This window comes from Tupaia chinensis, unplaced genomic scaffold, assembly GCF_000334495.1.
Source record: "Tupaia chinensis unplaced genomic scaffold, TupChi_1.0 Scaffold000024_1, whole genome shotgun sequence".
Taxonomy (NCBI): Eukaryota; Metazoa; Chordata; class Mammalia; order Scandentia; family Tupaiidae; genus Tupaia; species Tupaia belangeri.
This window is the reverse complement of record NW_006159454.1, coordinates 648,062-654,392: the sequence shown is the minus strand read 5'-3', so window position 1 is coordinate 654,392 and position 6,331 is coordinate 648,062.

Here is a 6,331-nt window from a genome sequence, read left to right as displayed (position 1 = left end):
CCACCCAATCCGTGCCGAGGCGGGGGGCGGGGCCAACCTCCGCACGCGACAATGCCCGCCGTTCTGGGCATGCGCCCTCACGCCCTCGACGGGGCGAACGCGGCTGGGCTGTTTGCAGCTCGGTGTGAACGAAGGTTGTCGGCGCCTAGATTGCCCGGGCTCACTCAGGGCTACGCGGACGACGTGGCCAGCGTCCGAGCTCTTCCAGCTAAAATTTTTTAAAAAGAATTATTTTACTCTGTGTATTAATTTATCTTTAATTTGACCGGTGAGAGAGAGAGGTGAAAAAGCAAGCCACCAGGTCCGGGACTTGAACCACACTCCCATGTGGAAGTGTCCAGTTCCTTAACCACCATGCCACCCACTGGTTCCCCCCTCACCCCCAGCTCTTCGAACCTTTTTGTTTGGAGAGATTCTTGCTATAGGGCACTTGCGCTCACAAGAAAGAGACTGAAAGCGAGAAATCACCCCTCAGGGGGGATGGTCATGCCACAATCCCTTCTCCATTCTCCTCAGGATCTTGGGCACGCACGCACAAGTGTCTGCTGTCAGTTTAAGCCACCAGATCCAGGACTCGAATCGTGGTGGACAACATGGGAGTCCAGCGATTACGCCAACTGCTGGTCCCAGCTCTTCCAACTTTTATAAGGCCTCCACCAGCTCCTCCCACCTTCCATGGATGCCCTATTTGAGGTCTGTTGCCTCCCCTCCTCCCTACCCAGGCAACACCACCAAGGACTCCACTCTGCCGGATTTTTTTGTTGTTGTTGTAGAGGTTTTTGCTATAGGGTGCGTGCACTCACCAGACAGAGAGACAGAAAGCGAGAAATCACCCCCCAGGGGGCATGGCCACGCTGCAATCCCCTCTCCCCTGTTCTCCGCTAGGGATCTTGGGCACGCACGCACATGCACCCGGTGTGAGTTTTAAGCCACCGGGTCCGGGACTCAAACCGCGGTCGACAACATGGGAGTCCAGCGACATAGCCATTACACTAACTGCTGGTCTCCGCTCTGCCGATTTTTTCATCCTCTTCCTGTCCAGCATCAAACCCACTCCTCCCCAGCTTCTGTCCTCCCTCCTCCCGGGTCAGTTCGCTCTAGCCTGGCTGTGGTCTCTTCACCTGCATCTCCAGCCCCTCCTGTGACCATGGGCTGCGTCTCTGAAGGTCTTATCTTCATCATGTCTTTAATGACCTCCATCCTGGTTAGAACCCAAAACCATCTGGGGCTCATCCCTCTCTTGAGCTCCAGACCCATGTCCGAATGTCCACTGAGGACGATTCTTGGGCATCTCACATGGAATGCACCCAGAGTCACAACTCCCCCCGCTCCACCGAATCCTGTTTTTCTCCCCCCTACTCAGTCAGCCACTGACCCACCACCCACCCCTTCCTCTTTTTTTTTTAAAGATTAATTAATTTATTATTGCTATTTAATTTTATCAGAGCCAGGCACGGTGGTGGAAGTGAGAAAGCAGTCCCACCAACACCACTACTGGCCCTGAGATCCATGGAGTGTACTTGAGAAGCCAAACTGTATTTTTCACTTTTTTTTTAAAAGGAGAAATCTGTATTGTATTATTTTATTTATTTATTTATTTATTTTTGGGAGAGGTTTTTGCTATAGGGAGCATGCACTCATCAGAAAGACAGAGACAGAGAGACAGAAAGCGAGAAATCACCCCCCGGGGAGATGGCCACCCAACCCCATCTCCTTCATTCTCCTCTCGGGATCTTGGGCCCCCACGCACACACACCCCCAACGTGAGTTTAAGCCACCGGATCTGGGACTCAAACCGTAGTCGGCTACATGGGAATTCAGTGGCATAGCCATTATGGTAACTGCTGGTCCCTATTATTATTATTTTTAATTTGACCAGACATAGACAGAAAGAAAAAGGGAAAGCAAGAAACCAAGGCACCAGGTCCGGGACTCAAACCACAGTTGGCCATGTGGGAATGTAGCACCTTTAACCACTATGCACTTCTAAGTTTTGTTAGAGGGTCTGTGCATTCACCAGGGAGAGAGAGGGAAAGTGAGAAGTCACCCGCTGTGGGGATGGCCTTTCTCCTTCGTTCACCTCTCAGGATTTGGGGCAAGCAGGCACACGTGCCCAGAGGTTTGAAACACACCAGGCCTAGGCCTCGAACCACACAGTTGCCCATGTGGGATCCAACGGCCTTAGCCACTGCCACCTGTAGATCCCGCTCTCTCCAAGGAGGAGGAAGGGCTCACTTCCTCCTACCTGGAAGTGAGAGTGAGGAGCAGATAACCGAGAAGGAATAGGGGCTGCTCTTGGATTACAGACGGACATTCAGATATGCTGGGGCTCCAATCTCCATTCCACCCTCCTCTCCAGTCTGATTTTTTCTTTTCTTTTTTTTTGGAGAGGTTTTTGTTATAGGGCGTGTGCACTCACAAGAAAGACAGAGAGGCAGAAAGTGAGAAATCACGCCCCGGGGGGGGGGGATGGCCACTCCTGAATCCCTTCTCCTCCATTTTCCTCTTGGGAGCTTGGGCACGCACATGCGCCCAGTGTGAGTTTAAGCCACCGGGTCTGAGACTTGAACCACGGTCCAGCAACATAGCCATTATGCCAACTGCTGGTCCCCACTCTTTTCCTTTTTTTTTTTTTTCTTTTTGGAGAGGTTTTTGCTATAGGGTGCGTGCGCTTGCCAGACAAACAGAGAGAGAGACAGACATAGAGACAGAAAGCGAGAAATCACCCCCTAGGGGGGATGGTCACGCTGCAATCCCTTCTCCTCCATTCTCCTCTCAGGATCTGGGGCACGCACGCACACACGCCCGGTGTGAGTTCTAAGCCATTGGGTCCAGGGCGCAAACCGCGGTCGACTACGTGGGAGTCCAGCGACATAGCCATTACGCTAACTGCTGGTTCCCCCCACTCTTTGACTTTTAAATATATAGTATGTGCCCTTTTTTTCAAATAGGACAAGCACCCTTAAGGGTCAAGCAGACCCAATTTATTTTTATGCTGTGCTAGTAACCATGCTTCTCACGGTATAGATCTATTTGTATTTTTTTTTTTTTAAGAGAGATTTTTGCTATAGGGTGTGTGCGCTCCCCGAAGAGACAGAGAGAGTGAGACAGAAAGTGAGAAATCACCCCTCAGGAGGAATGGCCACACCACAATCCCTTCTCTATTTTTCTCTTGGGATTTCAGGAGCGTAAGTTGCCCAGTTTGTTTTAAGCTACTGGGTCCAGGACTCAAACAGTGATCGACACACGGGAGTTTAGCGACCTAACCATTATGCCATCTGCTGGTCCAAATTTATTCATATTTTTAAAAAGTGTACAATACGGGTCGCAGGTGGTGTGATGGTTAATGTACTGGACTCCCAGACGGCCAGCCATGGTTTGAGTCTCAGACCTGGCAGCTTGCTTTCTCACTTTCCCTCTCTCTCTCTCTGGTCAAATTTTAAAATAATGGTGAGAGGCTGGCAGATGGCATGGTGGTTCAGCCATGGCTGAACTCGGTTTGAGACCTGGACCCGGAGACTTGCTTTCTCATTTTCCTTCTCTCTTGCTCTGTCCCTCTCTGCTCTAATTAAAATAAGTAAATAAAGATAAATAAAATAATTCTTTAAATAAATAATTCTTTTTTTTTAAGTGTACCACGGGACCAGATGGTAGCACAAGAGTAACACAACTGGACCCACATGGGAAGGTCCACGGTTTGCACAGCACACCCACGATGCTGGCAGAGATCGGGAGTGGAATGCACCCTGAAGTCCCTGTTAGGGGTGCCTCTCCCTCACAGTAAGAAAAAATAATTAGGACCAGCAGTTAGCATAATGGCTATATCGCTGGACTCCCATGTAGTCGACCGTGGTTCGAATCCTGGACCTGGTGGCTTAAACTCATGCCGGGCGCATGTGCATACGTGCCCAAGATCCCAAGAGGAGAATGGAGGAGAAGGGATTGTGGCATGGCCATCTCCCCTGGGGGGTGATTTCTCGCTTTCTGTCTCTCTGTCTTTCTCTGTCTGGCGAGCTCAGAAAAAACCCCTCCCCCCCCCCAAAAAAAAAAAAAAAAAAAAAAAAGTAAGTATACCAGGTCTGGGACTAGGTCTGGTGTAACGGTTATGTCACTGGACTCCCACGTAGTTGACAGCAGTTTGAGTCCCAGATTCAATTAATTAGAACTTATGCTGGGCACATGTGCATGCATGTCCAAAATCCTGAGAGGAGAATGGAAAAGGGATTGAGGCGTGGCCATCCCATCTGGAGGGTGATTTCTTGCTTATGTCTCTGGCGAACACACGCACCCTATAGCAAAAAAATCTCTTAAAAAAAAAAAAGAAACAGCAGTTAGCGTAATGGCTATGTCACTGGACTCCCATGTAGCTGACCGCAGTTCAAGTCCTGGACCCAGTGGCTTAAACTTACGCCAGGTGTGTGTGCGTGCGTGCCTAAGATCCCAAGAGGAGAATGGAGGAGAAGGGATTGCGTTCTGGCTATCCCCCCCTGGGGGGTGATTTCTCACTTCCTGTCTCTGTCTCTCTGGCGAGCGCATGCATCCTGTAGCAAAACCTCTCAAAAAACAAACAAACCAAAAAGTATACCAGGCTCCTCTTCTACACTGGGCACTGCCAAAAGAAATGAAAAATAAAATAGTGACTGGGAGGTGGCATGGTGGTTAAGGTGCTGGACTCTCACATGGCCAACCACAGTTCAAGTCCCAAATCTGGAGGCTTGCTTCCTCACTTTCCTTCTTTCCCTTCATCTCTCCCTGGTCAAATTAAAAAATAAAATAAAGGTCTCTGCCCACAATGTCCCCAGTCTAATGAAGACTTCAATCACAGATAGAAAACTGTGATCTAACGGGCTTTGCTGGAAGAACATCCCATGTCCAGGAGCCTAGGGAAGGCTTTGCCCAGGAGGGGATGCTCAAGCTGAATTCACAGGCCTCCCCCAACAAGGGCCATCGGCAGCTCCATGGGGGTCTTTACCTGCAGCCATGAGCCCAGGGCTCAGAGGACAAGCCCGATGAAGTGATCCTGGGATCCAGCAACCACAAAGGGTCAGAGTAGGAGGCCAAGCAGCCTGCCTCATCGTCCTTCACCCCCCATGGGCGTCGAGACTTCCACCCTCAGAGTGGAGTTGAAGCCAGTGTCCCAGTGTGCCCAGCCAGGGGCAAGGGCTACTCCCAAAAGCCCATTGGAGACCTAGACCACCCCTCCAGGAGACAGACTGTGTGTCACTGGGCACACAGACACCTTCTGCGTTGTGTCGAGCCCTGATGATATGGGTGACTCTCCAAGGATGCTGAGGTTCAAGTTTCCGGGACGTTCCGCTCCAACCCGCTCCCAGCCCCCGTTCCAGGTGTGTGTGTTGGGGACAGCACCAGACCCTCCGGCAGGCATATCTCCCTGTAAGAGAACAAGCTGGCATGGTTGGTGGGTATCATAAGCAGGCTTTGTATCCCAAGTGTCCCCTGTCCTCATTCATTCCCGCTGAGGCCTGAGGTGGCTGATGCGCTGGTGAAGGCTACCCAGGAAGGCCTGCCTCATCCCCTCCCAGAAGAACATACTCTCCAGAGTCCGGCCACCTTCAAACTTCAGGGAGGGCTGGGTCACGTTTACCTCCATGTGGTCAGGGTTGAGCTGAATCTGAGCCAAGTCTGGGAAGACCCTCCCTGCCAATCTGTGGGCCGCTGGGACCAGCAGATGGTGTAATGGTTAGGTCACTGGACTCCCACCTAGTCAACCACGGTTCAAGTCCTGGACCCAGCGGCTTAAAATTCACCCCCTGCGTGTATGCATGCGTGCAAATCTTCAAAAAGAAAATGGAGGAGAAGGGATTGTGGTGTGGCCATCCACTCTGGGGATGAGATGATTTCTTGCTTTCTGTCTCTGGTGAGCACACATGCCCTATAGCAAAAGTCTCTATTAAAAAAATGTTTAAAAAGCGGTGGGCCTCTGTTCACCAGGCTCTGTCTCAGCTTGGAGTCCCCAGTTTTACTCTAGGAGTGGGAGGGGAAGATCTTTAAGCCAGCGTTTTTGTGATTCAGTGGGTTCTGCTTCTCTGCTTCTTCACCTGTCCAGCTGTGACCAGGACAGACCTGGAGGGACGATCTCCCAGCTGCGAACCCACCTGCCCCTCTGATGAAGGGTCCAGTCCAGCTCCGCCTGTGCCTGGCCAGGGCAAAACACTCACCCTCTGGGCACCCCAGCTTTCTCAGCTGGGAACGGAGAGAGAGAGACAGCAAACGCCCTGGTCCCAAGCGCTGTGCGTTGGCCGGTCCTGACCAATGCCCTTTCATCATTGCACTGCTTCCTAGTGGCCCACAGTAGTGCAACAGGGAAAGA